Source organism: Heterocephalus glaber, unplaced genomic scaffold (genome assembly GCF_053883595.1).
Source record: "Heterocephalus glaber isolate CG9 unplaced genomic scaffold, H.glaber_assembly_v1.0 deba00001719, whole genome shotgun sequence".
In the NCBI taxonomy this organism is placed as follows: Eukaryota; Metazoa; Chordata; class Mammalia; order Rodentia; family Bathyergidae; genus Heterocephalus; species Heterocephalus glaber.
In genome coordinates, this window is record NW_028258432.1 from 9025243 (window position 1) to 9044895 (window position 19653).

The 19653-nt window shown below is 33.7% G+C and overlaps 1 protein-coding gene across 8 annotated transcripts in view; it reads left to right on the forward strand.

The window, feature by feature from the left end:
- Pan3 (poly(A) specific ribonuclease subunit PAN3) overlaps positions 1-19653 on the forward strand; it is a 140165-nt gene that overhangs the window by 72097 nt on the left and 48415 nt on the right. The gene's annotated exons all lie outside the window — the stretch shown is intronic.

The window sequence follows — 19653 nt, forward strand, 5'->3', positions numbered from 1 at the left end:
TTATTAAAGTCTTCTCTTTTTATCTTAATATTTAGGCAAAATTTGTATCTATTCTGTAACAGACATTAATTTGAATATAAAGCTATTAAAATACCTTATATAATTTACATCACCCACCTCCACTGCTCTGTGTCTTGTTTGGAAAGTAAGGTAGGGATAATCATATTGAATTCATAGCAAGTATTAATTAAGTAGTTATTCTGTAAAATGATTGAGCTGCACACATAGATTACATTTCTGTACCTGTACTGGAAAGTCATTACTTGATCTTGGACATTCCAAAAAATAGAAGTAAAATGAAATATGCACACCCTAAAACAAAACCAAAAGATTTATCTAGATCATCCTAGAGTTATCCTGCTGCCAGGGCTTAATGCTAATGCTAAATCAGGAAGAATGACAAAATAAAAATGATTATGGAACAGAGCATCTGTTTTAGCACATAAAATATCATGGGTAACTCAGCACTTGAATAACACAGCTTTGTGTTGCCAAGGACTTCATCAGTGCCTCCTTTCCCTCCCATTCTCTCTCTCTTGCTGTCTCTACTGTGTCCTCTCTTTTCTAACCCACCTCCCCATTTGTCCCCTTACCATGTCTTCTATCAAGATTCTTTTCAGCTTCAGTTAAACTTGTAAGCTTTCCCTTGTTCCTTAGAGAGCAGTGTCAGAATTAAATGCCCTTGGTGGCCTAGAAGTCCCAAGTAGTACACTACTGTGATGTCTCTTGTATGTTCACTTTGTATAAGGAGCATAATCTGTAGGTCAGCCATACATCTGAAATTTCTTGAAGAGACATTCCGGACTTCTGAGTAGAATTATAACTTACCATTATATATCTGTTTGTAAAGCATCTAAATTAATGGAATGCAAATGTTAATCACAGACCATTGGCTTTCTTAAGTAAGTACCTTGTATCAGAAGTAAATATTTGGTTATATATTTGACAGACTGTTTCAGGCTTGCCCTTAAAAAAAAAAGGCAGTACCATGTATGAAAGCCAGGCTCTAAATATGTACACTACCGCTGAGCTATATCCTCAGCCTCCTCAACCCAAATCCTTTTTAAATAACGAGGAATTAAAAATATTAGAGAAAACTTTAGATTTTGAGAACATTTAAAATTTTCCATTAATACTTGTGATATTTGTTTAGGCTTTTCAGTAAGTATTAACTTGTTTATAGGGTCTTCCAGTGGCCATAATTGGGCATCTCAATTTAAATATAGGGCAAAATTTTTTAATTCTAAAATTTAATTAGCTGAGAAACGATTTACTCTTCTGGAGAACCCTAACCTTAAAATGATCATTATACTTCCTGTTTATGATGAAAGTAATCACTGTCTGGAACCATTAGAAATAGATTAGTGTATAGGCTGGGGATTTAGCTCAGTGGTTACAGTGCCTGCCTTGCAAGCGCAAGGTCCTGAGTTCGATCCCCAGTACCCAAATAAAAAAAAAAAAAAGAAATAGATTAGTGTAGCATACTAAATGCACTCTTGAATACTTTATGACCATTATTTTGGAAGTATTAAGATAATCAGCTAAGTTAAAATTTCCTAAAAGTACCAGAATGACTTTATTATTTCTTCATAATTTCTCCGTTTTAGTTAATGGTTTAACACTCTGAAGATGACCAAAGAAAAAAAGATTAAGTCTGGCCCGGTGATTTAGCTCAGTGGTTCTGTCATCTGCCTCACAAGCTCAAGGACCCGAGTTCGATCCCTGGTACCAAAAAAAAAAAGATTAAGTCTGCCTTCCTTTCAGAAAACCACTTTACCCATTCAGTATTTTCCATGATTTCTTATTTATACATTTTATATTTTTCAAGGCCTGAAAAAGGTTCTTGACATTGCTACTTCAGGATATAGGATATGTAAGATTATGGTGTTTCTTTATCTTTAATACATCTTGTCTACTGTAGGTATAATCCAAAGATAATTTTCATTTGTAAATTTTTGTTTTATTTTTGATTATCCTTCAAACTGTTGCCCTTGAAAGTATGTCAATTTACTATTTTCCTCAAAAGAAAAAAAACCCCTTAAATTCTTAGGCACTTATGTGAACTAGTGTAATTTTCTTTATATATGGAAAACTATATATCTAAATATGTATTTGGATAAAAAATAAAAATATTTGAGCAAAATTGAGCTGGTCATTAAGATTTAGGGTTTCCATACATTACAAAGAACAAAACATAATACCTGGCATAATGAGACTCTGCGTGAATTATATTTCTTTTTAAAATTTGTTTTGATCACTTAAAAGATATAATTCATGTTTTTATTTTTATAAATTTTAAAGCAAAAAGTAAAATATTAGAAAAGCTATTTGAATTTATTAATAGCTAACTTGATTTACAAGACATGAAAATTATCTAATATGTTAAGTTTCAATTGAGTTATACACATAGTGATTTTATTGTTTTAATTTAAGAAATCAAGGATTGGGCCAGGGATTTAGCTCAGTGGTTCCGCTGCCTGCTTCGGAAGCGCAAGGACCGGAGTTCGATCCCCGGTACCAAAAAAAAAAAAAAGAAAGAAATCAAGGATCTCTGGACTTAGTTTTTTTTGTACATTTCATCTGAACAGTAGCTACATTCGTAAATAGTTGTAAGAATAAGTAAGGCATCATGGTACTATAGTTGAGGTTCATTGTCTTTGGGAACACATACAAGTATAATTATATGGACAATTTTAATTTGTAAATATGCATTTTTCCTTAGTCTTTATTACTATCTTAGAGGTTCATAGCATTTCAAAAATTAACTTTCCAAGTTTGCTATAGTAAAAATACTTTTCATGTAATGTGAAATCTAAAGCTATATCTTTATAACATCACTTGCTTAGCAAAAATATTTTGGGTAGATTTTTAGAAATGAAATTATGACTTTGCTAAGCATGTAAAAAAATAGTTTATACTTTAATCTTTTGTGCCACAAAAATTTAATCATGGAAACTGCAATCATTCTTTTTCATCAGAGTTTTTCCTAAGAGTTCTTTGATTTGAGAATAGACTTTGTAAATAAAGTCTTTACTTTAGTTGCCTATTTTAATTACATTTTAGTTCCAAGTTGGTGGTACCACAGTATGTTTAAAAGTGATTTTAAGAGAGGTAGCAACAGACACAGCCTGAATTTCTGGTTAGTGTTTGCATACATCATCTGGTGGTTTCATACACAGCTTAGACTCCAGGAGTTGAGCATCACTTGCTCGGTTAATTGTGTGTGGATGTTTGGGAAGGAAAAAATGAATTCTTGACTTTTTATTTTGTTTTTTGACTTTGAAAATGTTACCATTTACATGTAAATGACAAAAAGAACAGTAATGGCTTCAACATTTTCAAATATCTAATCTTTCAAGATGAGGATAGTACAGGTTTTTGGATCATTTGTTATATTTTATCTTAAATTATAGCAAATCTCATATTGATTTGGAGAGAAGAATGATTATTGTACTAAATGTAGCATTAAGAATTGTATTCATTTATAATCAATTTTATTATAGAGGTTTTCTATTTTTGCTGTCCTGGGGATTGAACCCAGGGCTTTGTACATGCTAGGCAGGTGCTGTACCACTGAGCCACGTCCCCAGCCCTTGTAATTTTTTTTGAGGAAAATAAAAACTAAAGAAAATATTTATATTCTTAGGAGATACTGAGCAATTACTGTTATCATCCTGAGGATGATGGTGCTACATTGATACATAGAATTGGCCAGTATCATCACTCTAATTTTGGGGTTTTTTTTTTTTTGTTTTGTTTTTTGGTACTGGTGATCGAACTCGGGACCCTGTGCTTGTGAGGCAGGCGCCGGAACCACTCAGCCCCTCCTCACTCTAATTTTTATCTTGGGAAAGGAGAGAGGCTGGGAGGGGAGGGAAGGCAAGGGAAAGAAAAGGGAGAAATAAATATTTATCATTTTTGTTCAGGAACACTAAAACATTTTATAAATGTAGACATTAAAAATAGTTATTTATGGGCTGGAGATTTACAAGTGCAAGGACCCGAGTTCGATCCCTGGTACCAAAAAAAAAAATTATTTACTCTTGTAATGGTGAGGGCCTTGGGTAAGACGATCTTCAGTTTTAAAGTTCTCTGCTAAAACACAATGAAAATCTAATCAGTTATATGGCATTTCGTATTAGATTAGGAAATGGAGTTTTAATCCGTTGCAGTTGTGTAGTAGTTGGTTTAGTTAATACTCTCACACTGCTTACTGATCTAGATGGAAACTTTGAGGTTTCATAGTGCCAGTCTGTGAAGTGGTATTCCTGATGGGTTGTGATCTAGCCACTGCTTAGTCATTTACAGTAATAAGAAATTCACTAGCTAAGAAAGGCAACCCAGTGTACATCCTCTTTGAATGAAAATGAAAATTCTCTGTTTTCCTGAGCTAAACTGTTTATTTTATCTTTCATCCACTAGTACTAGTTCTTTTTGTTAAAAGGAATAAATCAAAATATTTTCTATATAAGGGCCCTTTAAATTATTTTCTTCTATAGGCTAGTTTTGTATTTATGTGTGTCCATAAAATTTGTAAGAGTGAAAGACAGGAAGGAATAAAGCAAACTGGGGAAAATGTTAAAATTAATAAATTATAAAGGCAAAAAATCACGAACTTTCATAAGCTTTAAGGACTGGAACAATAGTGTTGATTAAATTAAACCTATAGATATATCTATCTAGCTGTATTATGTATCCAGCTAAGGAATGTTCCATTAGGAAAATAAGAAACTACTATAGGATGAATCTGTGGTTTTGCAGAATATCAAAGCTCATATTTGCAGTTCTGTTGTGTATCTTAGGCTCTGTGATAAATCACTCAAAGCACAAAAGCTTTATAAGCCATCTTTAAATTATTTTGTGTTTATTAAGTGGTATAATGACAGAAAATAAAAATTATAATAATACGTAATATAGTGCTTCAATATCACCATGTTGAACAGGATATAATGCCTTTAAAAAAGTTTTGTTTTGTTTTGTTTTTTTGAAACAGGATCTCACTATGTAGTTCACGCTGGCCTTGAATTCACTGTGTAGTCCAGGCTGGTCTTGAATGTGTGGCAGTCCTCCTGCCTAAGCCTACTGAGTACCAGGATTACAAGCATTCACCATTGTGCCAGGCAGATATAACTGTAAAGATATTTTTCTTGTAATTATTTTCCAAGAGTCTACCATTAAGTGAATTCTGTAGGATAATGCTACCACAAATTTATTTTGATGTTTTAGTCTAAACTGATTTTTTTAAATTATTTTTTATGGGTTTTTTTTTTTTGGTACCGGAGATCGAAATCAGGACCTTGCATTTTCAAGACAAGAGGCGGCCCCACTGAGCTAAACCCAGTCCTCTTCAAATTATTTTTGTACTCACTATTAATAGAGATAGTTTAGCATAAAAATACTCTCAGAATTGCTTTAGATATTGCTTAATCTAGATTCATAAGGCATATTACAGATTCCTTAAGAAAGGACCATGCCATTTCTCATCTACTACGAATTTAGGCATAAGTGGTAATTACTCATTTAGTAAAGTTTCATTTTTGTCTTGGGAAATAATTTTTAAATTAGTGGATATTAAGTACAGTGAATTTTACTAATTCAGTAAACATCTTTGAAGAACTTTAAAAAACTGCAAATGCTCAAGTATGTAGATGAATAATAGTCGAAGAAGGACTAAAATATACATGTTAAAAGTTTAACAGCATCAAAACTAGAGTCATTGTGTGTTATAAGGTACCAAAACATTCTTAAAATCAGTTTTAAAGCATTTGTAAGTACTATTTTTAAATTGCACGTTTCCATTTTTTTGTAACTACTTTGTTTTTCAGGTGTATTCACCAGAATCACTCAAAACTTTCAAGGTTCTCTAGTTTGAGGAGTGTTTCCCACTTTAAAAAATAAATTTGAAAAATTAATTATTTTTCCTCTAAGCCCAGGGATCCCCAAGGTCTTTTTTTGAAGAGGAGCTTTTCATTGAGCTATAATGCTGAATTCATCCTAGAAAGGGCTGCTTTGTGTATGCATGTATATGGTTACAGATTGTGATGTCCCAGGGAAGGATGCTAATGGTAGAATGATAGGACTGTAACCAGGTTGAGAAGCCCAGCTGCCTATATTCCTGTCCCAGTTGGGAATTTCAGGAAACTGAGGCAAGACGTTTGTGGCGCAGAGTGGGATGTGGCTGCTGCAGCTGGCTTGGAGACCTGTCAGGTAAGGCTTAAATAGCTCCAGTGGACAAGATTCTACTGTTTGGGGAATCCCTGGTTGATTTGTCCTGTTAGGTTTGAGAATTCCTATTGTGTCTCCCTGTTTAAATCGCAGTGTTGGCTGTGTTTTCCCGTAAGTAGGGGACAGGGACTTGATGGGCAAGGGTAGGGTTTCCTATCAAGGATTCAGTGACCTGCAGCTGTAGCAATGACTAGTGTGGCTTTTTGACTGCTTCCATTGGACTATGACTCAAAGGTGTTTAGAACACGGTACCAGGTCTTCTAAAGTAGCTGTGTGGTTTTCCACATACCATTTGGTTTCTGCTGTTTTAGAGTCTTTATTTCTGTAAGAAAAAGATAAAACCAATGATTTTTAAAGTTTATCAAATCTAAAATTCCATTGTTTAGTGATCCGTGGACCTATAGGAGATACAGGTTAGTAAACAGACAAAAAATGGAGTGATAAGAGATAGCAAAAAGGGAAGTGCGTATGATGTTTGTGTTAGACTTTAAAAAAGATTTTAAACGGTTTGTGTATGGACTTCCTTGGCTTAGTTTGTGTAAATAGAAAATCCCAACATGTCCACCTTTGTCTTATAAGTAGAGGTGAGGAGAGTCTGGGGTGAATGATTGTGTTGTAGTGTTCTGAATGAACTGGAAGGCAGAAAGAACATGAATTAAAACCTAAGAACCTTTATGATTCTTAGTCTTTTTTGTTTTTTGTTTTCCCTCCCTCAGGCGAATAGTTTAAGAGCTCCATGGACCTTTTCTTCTCTAACCCTTTGGCTCACTGGTGCATAGTGGATTGTAGGTATTCATGGGAGAGATAGTATTTGGTGAATAAATTCACTACGTTTGTGTTACTTACATAGTCAGGAGCATATTAATTCTGTAGGAATGCAAACAATTTCAGCTTCTTCTGTTTCTTAACTTCTGTTTCTTATCCCTTGATTCTTGCTTGACTGTAAAAGCCATCTTTTTTTCTTATTCTTTTTGTCTTTCAAATTGTAGAGGAGGCCATGTGGGAAGGGTCTTAGTTGAAAGGAAAAGAATTACTGATGTATCCCTTTTCAAACCCCTTGACACAAATAGGAATATAAACCCTAGTCATGAATGGTAGCAAGAACTCTAATGTGGTCTGAATGTATATGGTGATAATGTCTACTTATAGGTTTTTCTAAAAATAAGAGTTTTTAAACAATTTCATAAATGCTTTCCTGTAGTTTAGATACGATTATACAGATTTTAGAGGAGTGTTCCTAAAATAGTAACTGGTCACTAATAGTCACTTTTAAGGGTGGGGGTAATGTACCCACAAGAAAACATTACAGATAATAGGATGTTAGTATATTTTCAATCACCAACTGCCTTCTAAGGTATAGTTACTATGGGGCCATAATCTTACTGCCCACTATTTGTGAAATTGTGATAGGTTAAACTCTTGAAACAAATATATCCCAAATGTAGTTGCTAAACATGACAAAAATTCACTTCTTGGTTTTGTAACAGCAGGTCAGATTGGCTAGCATGCTGTTCTCCACATAACCTATTAGGGACACAGGTCGAGTGGCTGGCTGCTCAGCATCTCTCCAATCAGCGGGAAGAGGGAAAGCATGGAGGAGCATGAGTGGACCAAGCTGGAAATTGCCTGAAGTTTCTCCCATGAAGTTTCTCCAAACTTTGGACTTCATTATTTTAAGTAGCTAGGCTATATTTCTCAGTCTTCTTTAGATGCAAAAATATAACAATTGATCGTGATAATCTCATACATTTTAAAGCATTATTTTATTTATATCTTTATCTACTTTTTTTTAACCGACTCTCACCTCCTGTGTCTCACTTTTGAAACATCACCAAAGCAACTACAGTAACTAATTCAGCTAGCAAAATAAATCTTAACAGTAAACCTGAATTCTTTTTGGATATCAGAAGTTTATAGTTTCAGTTGTTGTTATGTCTTCACCAGTATTTGCACAGAATGATTGCCAAAGTTCATAGTTCTGTCTTGCTTCAAAGTACTTATAGGCTTTTTTTATGATTCATGCTCATATGTGCCTTGATAATTAGATTTAATCAGAACACAATTGATATTTTTTAGGTAGCAAAATTTCTGGAGCAGTTTGTTTCAATGTTATATAAATGCTAAGATTCTTTATCCTTTTCATTGGCTTTCTACTCTAATATAAATTATAATTCCTTGAAGGTAAAGTTTTTCTCTTGCCTCTCAATCTGTTAAAATGCCCCAAAGTAGTGCCTTGAATGACCATTCTCAGGGCAGCTTATTTGAACCATTTTTGAGTTCTTTCCTACTTTTTAGTAGTGACTTTCTTTTGTGCTGTTGGTATTCTTACCTTCCATACAGTGATTCTCGTATTTGGGAGTCCATCTTAATCAACTGGAAGCCTGTTAAAACCCAGCACTTGCTGGATCCTGTTCCCAGAGTTTCTAATTTAGTAGGTCTCCGTGAGCCAAAGGCTGATGCTGCTACTTGTCGTGGGACCTCAAATCTTTAACCAGCCTTCTCTCCACTTTACTCTGAAAACCCTTCCTCCTTCTCTTAATCTGCTGAGGGCTAAGAACACAAATACATTTTAAATATTTCTTTTTTCTACAAATACATTTTAAATACTTCTTTTTTCTTTTAAAATAAGGAAAAGGCTTTGTATCAGGATATGAATTGGTGCATGTGAGTAATGTACTTGGTCTTTAAGTTATCTTTCCTCTGAGACTAGTTTTGTAGTTTTGCTTCATTTCTGGTTCATGTCTGTGTTCTGAATAACAGGTTATTGAATTCATTGTTACAGGGGTTACTGAAGCTCAATCAAGATCACAAATACAAATTGAATAGAACTGGGCAACAGGGATTTCTTCTACTTTGGTAATGTTAATGGGACAAAATAATGTAAATTAATTATTATATCACATTGTCAAATAAATTTTTCAGAATACCTGGAAAATTAATAGCATGAATACTGTGGCCATTTAAATTTTAAACCCTGCATGTTGGGAACCAGTAATCACATATATTTTACTTACTTATTACATTTAATATGTTTCAAATCTGTTGCAAAAAAGAAAAAAAATTAAAAATTGACTAAATTGTTTTTAATGTTAGGAAGCATTTGTTGATTTAATCAAATATTTTCTTGAAGCAAACTTTAATTTTTGTTTCTGGTAAATTTGGTACAATATTTTATTCATCAGAAAGGAATCCAGAATTAAAATTTCATTGTTAATATTAATCATACATGACTTTTTGTGAATATTTATAATTAACCTTCATAACTAGACACACTTATCTTGAGAATGTTTCTTGTTTATAAACAAAACAATGTAATTTATCACTATGAATGAGGGCCCATTTACTGTTAAGCATTCACTATTACTTGAAAAGAAAAGTAGTTCTTTTGATCCAAAAAATGTTAATTTAGTAGCTAACACTTCTCTTTTCCCCAGTTTATTTTGATTTTTTGTTTAAATAATGTCATTGTTATGATTTAAAAGATTGTCACCATTGAAGAGGACAGGGAAGATCCTATCATTTCAGGACATTTCACCAAGTTTAGGGGCGGACAGGTCACTGTTCTGTTTCTTCAAGTGTGATAACCATCTAATTAAGTTAACTTTATACAAACCAGTGGGTAGAATTCCTAAAGTTATAATTAAAATAGTACTTATTTTAAGTAAATGAGTTATTCACAGTTTTAGAGATTTAATGCTGCATTTTTTTCCATGGTCACTATTTTAATAATATATTTTGAATTACTTAACGACAATTCATTTGGAAATGATGGTGTTGATAGAGGCAAGGCTGAAGTTAGGTCAAAGGGAAGATCTCTATGTGAAGACAAAAAGGGAAAATAATTGTACAGGCTATGATCTTTTTCAAATATTACTGAATATATGGTAGGCTTATAACATGAACTGGTACTATTTGTCTGAATTTGGTGAATGATATTAAATACATTTTGTGAGGAAGCTTTAGGGCACTGCATCATTTTATTAATGCCTACAGTGTTTCTCATATCCAGATAGTCGATATATCTTCTGTCATAAATAGATGCTCAGCCAAAATGAAGTTCCTGAAATTCTCTAATAGCTAGGATTACAGGTGTGTGCCACCCACCTGGCTTGGTTGTGCATTTTGGTATCTTCTGTAGCAGAAAGGAGATTTTTATGATTACTCAAGTGCATTACTTCCCAGTACTTTATAAATTATGACATTCATATTCTTGAAATTATAACTTCTTGTCTTTGGAGGAAAAATACATTGTGTACATATTTTAATATTGTAGACTAATTTGTGTTTTCAACATTTTATCTATTCTTTGAGTATTAGAGTTACTTCAGCATGTCATAAATTCAGAGTAAAGTTGAAATAGGCTTTCTTAGTTTCACTGGCAAACATCATGTTGGAAGCCTTTCCAGATATCTACCTAATCTCCCAAATTTGAGTGCTCTGAGTTTTCCATCTTTATTTCTGTAAAAAGAATATAATTGCAATATAGAAACTCCTGGAAGTAATTTTGTTTGCACTTGTAGTTACAGGAAGTAACATTATCCTTTCAAGGATACCTCGGAGGAGCTTTTAAGCAGATGCCTACACTTGGCTTTATCATAAAATAATACTATATTTAAAATCATTGAGGAACATGACTCCCACCCCCCACATCCCCCCCCCCAAAGTCTGTTTTAAACATAATTATGTAAAATAATCCTTTTGTTTTTGCCACTTGCTTTTTGTGGTATTAGAATAAGGCCTATTACTGTTAATAAGTGCAAAGTGCTCTACCATTGAGCCATACCCCAGCCCTGTTTTGCTACTTTTAAAAATCTTTTAATACTTCTATTACAGTAAGAAAAATTTTGTTGCCTAAGTTCATGAAATACTTTTGAGTATAAAGGATTTACCTTGTGGCTTGAACCATTAATATTAGAAAAGGTGAATAATTAAAATTTTGTAAAAATTAAGTTGGTTCACTCAGGCGTAGTGGTGCACACCTATAATCCCAACTACAAGGGAGGCTAAAGCAAGAGGATTGCAAGTCTGCAAGTTTGAGTCTAGCCAGGACAACTTGGCAAGACTCTTTCTCAAAATAAAAAACCTGGGGCTGTAGTTCAGCACTCTGGGATTCAATCCCCAGTAATGTTCATCTTTTAATGATTTACCAAGGTTGCACATCAGCATTTCTCAAGGTGTATTTAAAGTATATATTCTTGATTGGTTCCCACCTTAAATTTACCAATCCAGTTTCTTACCTACATCCTTGTCTTTTTCTTTATGTCCAGTTCTGCACATCTCTTTTAGTAAGCCTTTCAGGTAATTTTGATGTCCAAACCTAGTTAAGTAGTGCTGTAAGAAGATGTTGAAGTGGAGAATCACTAGTCTTTCTACAGGGAGGGAGAGTAGGGCTCCTTGCCACCCCAGGTATTTTCTGTTCTTTATATTTATAAGAAAATGTTAACATACTGTCTTAAAATTTTTTATGTTTGGGGAATTCAGATATGATTATTTTGGAGCTTGTCTGTGTGTATATGGATATATAATTTCTTTATGTACAAAAAATTAAAGGTAGCAACAATCCAAACTGTTCAGTTCATTTACTCAGTTTCAGTTCCCTCTTTAATGATATGAAAAACTCTTAGTTGACTTAGGAAAATGTCCTGTTTTCCCTTAGTGCCTTAGTTCATTTTAGAATTTATTAATTTTTACATTTTGTTTGCTGAGTTAAGGCTCTGTGTTTGAGCTTTTATGAAGTTGAGTAGACTGATCATCATTCTCTGAAAAATGCTTAAGCGAGAAACTTTAACATTTATTTGCTTTTTTTCCTTTATTTTCTCTGTCTGGTCTGTTAGTACTCCTGTCAGTATGGCCTTGATACTATATTGCTAAAGTGTTTACTTCTCTCCAGTTTTACTGTGTTGTTCTAGACCAAGCAACCATTGCCTCTTTTGTGCACTATTAATGTGGCTCAGTTGGAGCTGGGGATGTAGCATAGTGGCACCACACCTACCTCGCAAGTGCAAGGTCCTGAATTTGATCCCTGGTACTAAAAAAAATTTAAAAATTCTGAAAATCATGGGGCCAAATTACTCTATCCCTTCAGTTCCTTTTCCATCTAATAGCAAAAGTAATCTTAAATATAAACCATGTCTTGGTTTTCTAATTGTTACTAGAGTAAAATCCAAGCCCCTTAGTGTGACCTACACAGGCACTCCTTATTTTACATCCTAACCTCTTTAACCTCACCCAGTCACTCTTTTCTAGGAACTTAGTTCTGTCCATATTGGCCTCCCTGGAATGTGCCAAGTTCCTTTACTCATGTTCTTTGTATATGTGTTCCACTTGTTCTTCCCATGGAATAGCTGGTTCTTTTCTTTCCCTTTCTCTCTTCCTCTGTCCTTGTCTCCCTCTCCCTCCCTCCCCTTTTTTGAAACAGGCCTTCACTGTGTAGCCCAGCCTGCTCTCAAACTCAAGATCCACCTGCTGGGATTGCAGGTGTGTGCCACCATATTGGGCTTCTTTCTATTCTTTCAGTTCTTAGCTAGAATGCTATTTACAAAAGAAGACCGTAGACTGATATAAAGGAAATTACCCCCATTATTTTTTATCATGTTACCCTGCTTATTTCTGTTTTAAAACTTAATGTAATCTTAAGTTTTAGTTAAGTTGAAAGTTGTGACAGGAACCATGTCTAGATGCTTAGAAAATATTTTTTAAATTAAAATAATAGAAAATTTATAGTAGTTTCCCTTGTCTGAGGTTTCCCTTCCTGTAGTTTATTGTCTTTAGCCAACTGCAGTCTGAAAATATTAAATGGAAAATTCCAGAAGTATGCATAGATTTTAAATTGAATTCTGTCTGAATGGTGTGAAATCTCCTCCATCCTGCTCCCTTCCAAAAGGACATGAATCATCCCTTTGTCCAGCATATCTACTCTGTACACACTGCCTGCTTGTTAGTAGCCATCTTGGTTATCAGATTGCCTCAGCATTGTAGTGTTTCAATAATTCTTATTTTACTTAATAATGGCCCCAAAGCATTAAAGGCAGTGATGCTGGGAACTAAGATATGCTAAAGAAAAACTGTAACATGCTTAAATAAAAAGGTGAAAGTTTTCAACTTGATACATAAAGAAAAATCATATTCTGAGATCGCTGAAGTCTGTGATTAAAAAGGACCTTCTATTTTGAAATTGTGAAGAAGAGTAAAGCAATTCATGCTAGTTTTGCTATTGTACCCCAAACTGAAAAAGTTGTGGGCATAGTGCATGGTAAGTGATTAGTTAAGATGGAAAAGGCATTAAATTGTACGTTTTGGTACTCTCTCCAGTTTCTGGGGTCCACTGCAAGCCTTGCAATGTAGCCCCTGAGGATTGGGAGGGAGGGAATACTGTATTATTAAATAACACTAGATTTCTTTTCTGAATAAATAAGTGTAGTTCCTTCCAGTTTAGCTCATATCAGATTCATTTCTATTACAGAGTATATATCCTGTTTTTCAAGACTATTTGAACATGGTCAACCCTTTCCCCATCTCTGTGCCTGTGCTTGGGCCTTGCTTTATATAAGAAACTCCACTTTCTTGACATCTTCCCTGTTTTTCATTGATTGAGGTCAAATGCTTTTTTCCTCAACACTGTATCTGCTTCTCTAGTATTTGTTAATATCATCTATTCCTATGCTTGTATAGTGTTTTAAGTATATACTACTGTTTTAGATTTTATTTGTATGTTCTATGCATATTTTCTTCACTAAAGTTAAATGCTTCTGGAAGCATTTTTATCATTGTATCCGTTATGATCATGCCTGGAGACCTACAGTAAATATTAAAGTTGAAAAATCTTAACCATTTTAGTGAACTTTATGGTAGAGTGTAAACTTTGTGAAATCAGGCCCAGATCTTATTTTTCAAGTTCCTAGAACCCTACTCAGTACCAGATCTCATGCAGTGATTCCAGGAAGCCTTCATACATAGGTACAGATCAGAATCACTTAGGATGCTTTGAAAATGCAGATTCTTCTGTCCCCATGTAAGACCTACTGAATTAGAAACATTGGATTTAAAGTGTTGGCCTTTATCTGTATTTAAAAAAAAAATTCACAGGAGATTCTGACATATATCCCTTCTAGAGCAGAAAAGGTTCAAAATGCTAGAAAACTTGAAGGCAAATTTTATTTATTTGAATGAGGATTTACAATGGAATAATTTCATGGAAAAGGAAATATTTAAGATGGGTTTTAAAGGATTGATAGGATTTCTTCAGATGTTTTAAACACACAGTTGAGAATACATGAAGTTTGTTGATTTTTTTCTGTTTGTTTTAACCTGTGTAGCATAACAGAGCAGCAGTGTTCCCACCCTGTGAACTTTCCAAAAGTAATTTAATCTGAGTTAGGTGAAGATTGAACAGATGTGAAGAAAATCCCAGTTAGGCTTAGTCCTGAGCCACAGACTTGACCCAGGTTCTTTCTGCTACAACAGGCATTAACCCTTAAATGTTGGTTGTGGAGCGGTCCACAGTTTCCTTGGAGAAGATAGGGCAAGGCAACGCCGTTTGTAAACTGGTACTGTGTTTTATTTATTTTTTTATAGTGAAGTATATTTTGGTATCAATGCATGTAACAACCCTGATAATGGGGTGATGCTGTGTGATAGTTTGAACTGTCATTATTTAGCTTATATGGACAGTTTTGTTTCACTGCTAGAACATAGAAAAAAATCATAGAAAATAGGATATAGAGTTTTCATGTATTTCTTAAAAAATCTTTACAGTTCTTTTTCCATTAGCCTTCCAGTGTTTGACACATTCATTGTATTTGGGTGTTTTCACAATGTGGAGGGAAGACACAAATGGGAGAAAAAACTGGGAATATGGGTTTGAACATCCGTATACAGCAAGAATGGGCAACAAAACGTTAAGACTTAAATTACCACCTCCACTTCTGGAGAACCTATGAGCCAGGAGCACCAAAGCTTAATTGGAGTTTGGAACTGTGGTTTGAAAACTTTTCTTAAAGCAACAGTATTCACAAAGTCTAGATATAATGCCCAAATCTAAAATTACATAATACAGACAAAACTGGCATTTATAAGGACAGGTTTGTTACATTAACTCATAAAGGTATTCAGTGAAAAGAAGGCTAACTGGTATTTTGTTCAGTATAATAGCTTGAAACTGGTGGGTAGAAGATAAGAATTAGTCTTATATTTCTCAGTCTCCTTTTCTGTATTTTGTTAATCATGAAGAAAATCATGATTCACATTGATAAGTTGTGCACTTGTTCAATTTGGAGAACTTGTACATTTAAAATAAAGATTATTGCAGACTCACAGTCTTCAAAGAAAAAGTAATTACATTTGTTCAGTGGTGACAGGAGAGAAGCTTTTTGAGGGCTGAATGAAAATACTTTAAACCATCACAAATTAAGTATGTTGGTGTTGGTATGTTAAAAACAAAACAAATGCATACTAATTTGTGTTTGGTGATTTAATAAGTAATGGGAAAATAGATAAATTCAAATCAGGTACTTGGCATAACCCTGAAGCATTTCTAGAAGCCTAGGGTTCTATTTAATATAGTTTTTAAACCACTGACAAGACTTGTCGGTAGGATGGAATTTGCCAGTACATAGGTTAAAGAAACTGAGAGGCTTGCAGCTTTTCTCAATGGAGATTTCTCATTTGACCTACAAAATACAGAAAATTATATGACTATTTGCCATTCTTCCAAAGATAGTACATAACAGGTACCATTTCTTGTATAAGGTGGGTGTCCTAGCTCACTAATACTCACTTCATCTGGAACCCAAGTTGACAATGTCTGGGAAAATGAGGCATCTTTTAAAAAGAAACTATTAATTATGAAAATGTCAGATGCCCATCATCAAATGAGTATAATTTTCAAGACAGTGGATGGTTATTGCTATATTGTTCTCCACAAATTTGAGCTCTGAAAGTATCTTGGATGAGAATTGACAATTTTCCATATTACTGCTTAAAAATGAGAAGGAAATTTCTGATTAGATTATATTTTCACACTTGATTAACACCATTGATAAATTTTTTTAAATGAAGAGTTGTATCAGTCGTCTTCATGATTCTGTCTAGACGGTTTTGAGTAGTGTTTGAAAACCCTTTAGTGAAAGAAGAAAATGACATTTCAGTATTTTGAAATTAGCTTGAGCTCTTTGGTTCCCATTATTCTTTTTTTTGTTTTTCACCTCCCATATCATTGTAGACAAAAACTCACTAACTCGTGATATGGAAAGTCTCCATTGTTGTGGTATATCTTGAAACTCAAAGGCTGTCTTTTTTTTTTTTTTAAAGACATGGGAAGGAAGGGAAGTCATTATTTCAGACTTGAAACAATACAGTATCATTCTTTTTATTTTTCAAATTTGAGTATTTTCTCTAATTACTGAATGAGAACCTTGTATTTAAGGAATTATGTAATTATGTAATTACTTCACTAGCTTATTATGTATGACATTAAGCAAAGCTACTCTAGATGTGTCAACTGCTTCTGAGTGCAGACATTTAATTACCCCCACTCCAGTACACACACTAGAAAGCAGCTTTTCAAAGATAAACCAAACAAAACAAAACCCAGCTTTGGCCTTTAGAATACTTGCCATTTGTATTCCCTGCCCATTTCTTCCTTGGTTAGGAATCATATGGTTTGTGTGATGGTTTTTCCTGTAAATTCAGTTGGTTGTTTAACATTCTTGCTGTAACAGAGTGAAAGCTTTAACCAAGAACTGCCTGTGGCATATAAATGCCTTTGGTTTACTGGCTACTTCTGTAGTTGAAAGGAAGTTGAATTGTGTTTTTGGACCCAATAAGTTTGTCCTTTCCACTTGGGTGTTGAAAGAGCTTATGAGCAGTAGCTGTTCTGATTTTTGTTGGTTGTTTTCTCTAGGGAACAAGCTACCCTCTGAGTCAGCACTGGACTTGAAGATAAATCCTACAATTCATGAAACTGACTGATTCGACTAAAGGATGGATAGTTTGGGCAGCGTTGGACAGCTCTATGAGGGGTCTGTTTGTTTAACTGAAGGGATTGTTGAGTTCAGCAACTTTTAATTCCCCTGAGTATAAGGGGTTGCTGTTGTGAAAACAGGGTTTGTGAAGGAATCAGTTCTGGCAATTGACATCAGTATTCCTGTTGACTCTGTTTTCATTTTGTCACCAAATATCATTGGAACAATACTTTAATGTGTAGAAATTTTATTGCTATTTGTTGCCAGCAAGAATTTGTATGCCCTAGAGGTCAGCATAGGATATTTGCAGTTTATTTTTGAATCCAAGTTACCTTTTTTTCACCTGAGGTAATATGTATTTCTCTCAATTAAACCTTTTGGCCCTTGAATTATTTCTTCTTTGCAAAGGTAGTATGTGTTGATGACTTGAAACTTCTAGGATTAAATGAGACTTGATTTGATTAGTAAATATTTCACTTGGGCAGTGAATAATTTATATTGCAGCTTATGGATAAGGTACTTTTTTGGATAATGTCAACTCTTAACCAAGTAACAATAATTTTTTTTTTTTTGTACCAGGGATCAAACTCAGGACCTTGCTGCCTGCGAGGCAGACGTGGCACCACTGAGCTTAATCCCTGGCCCTAACAATAATTTTTATTTAAAACTTTATAGTATTTATATCAGTCTTTGAGGAAGTGAGATTAATTTTTAATTAAATGGCTTTTAAAATCTGAAACCTGGGATTTAAGATGCTATAGAAAGAAAATACCTTTATAATTTTCTAGGCCAAAAGTAATTATATACGAATACTTTGTATTATCTTTTTGAAGACTTTTAAAAACAGGCTATGGGATAAATACTGATTTTACTTTAGTTATTTTGTAGTATGATTTAAAATGTATAGGAATAATGGAAATCTACCTAGCCAGTATTTGTATAGATCTTCTACGTTTTATCTTTTTAGGCTGAGGTATGAATAGTTATCCAACATTCACTTTGAAAAATTGGACTTTAGAGAAGTGAGCTTATGTACCATTCCACTTTGGGTTCATTAGTTGTATGGTTATTGATCTTATTAAGTGTGATTGTCTTGAATAGGAATATTTTTAACTACTTTCAATTATTTGCAAAGCTGAATTTGAATGAACAGTGAAATTACTATGGGAAATGAAGTAGAGGCTAGTATTAGCTTTTGGTTACTAGTTTTGTTGATATTTTTGGATTGTGGGGTGATTTGTTTTATTTTGCATAGTCAGTTCTGGGATTGGACCCACAATTAGGGTAACACACATGCCTGATGATGCTCGTCCCAGTTGTATCTTTACTTGTGTCCACTTTTAAAATTTCTTTTTCTCACTTGATTTGTTGTCTTAAATGAGATGGTAAGATGTACTCAATTTAAAATTTAGTAAACTAGCAACATTTAAAAAAAATCTTGATGGCAGGATCTTGAAAGATTATTGCCATTAGTGTCACTGGGCAGAAAAGTGACCAAAACTGTAATTAAAACTTATTGTATTCCTGGATTTTAAGATGCTGTTTTTAATTAAATGTATGCCATCAAGTTAAAGTATCCTTTTTGTGGAGAAAAACTTCAGATTCAAAAATTCTTTAAATTTCAATAAGGGAAAAATCTGAACATTTATTCATATTGCTAGGATTGTTGAAAAACACTAAATTCTATCTAAGTCTTTAAATTCGAAAGTCCTTTGAATCATTCTTACCTATACCAGTTATACATAGCTTCATAGTAACTTGTTTATTTTCAGAGGACCTAAATCTCTAGGACTGACCATATGCTTTTTAGGCTTATTGCAGAAAGCCAGAAACTCATAGATAAATGTTTTGAGCTTGTCCGTCATACCTTATACTTTTGACACTTTAGGATTTGTTTGAAATTTAGCAGTTCTGCATTTAATCACATTTCCCTTTGTATTGTAACTTTCCCTCCTAAGTTCATTATTTTACATAACCACTAAGATTTAAGGTTAAGTTAAATTCTTTGTCTTTTTTTTTTTTTTTTTTTTTGGTACCGGGGATCGAACTGTGGTCCTTGCGCAGCAGGCTTCGAAACCACTGAGCTAAATCCCCAGCCCCTAAGTTAAGTTCAATAGCATGATGGTATCTACAAAGCTGGATTAGCATTTAAACAACCTGAATTAAGCCTCATTTCTCTCTGTGTTGACCATCAAACCACTAAAGTATGTCTAGTTTTTAATTTGTAAAAAAGAAAGGAAAAGCTTGAACTACTTCTGGCTTAAAATTGGACATTTTAAAACATTCTCTTCAAACTATTGATAAATTCATAAATTCTGTTCTTATGTATAATTCTTTGATAAAAGATACAATAACTATGTGGTGATTATTGTGAATGGAAACATTGACTAAGGGTTTCTAAATTTAGGATTTTTAAATTTATTCCAAGTTGATAATGATAGTTTTAATTTGCTTAAACAAATACATA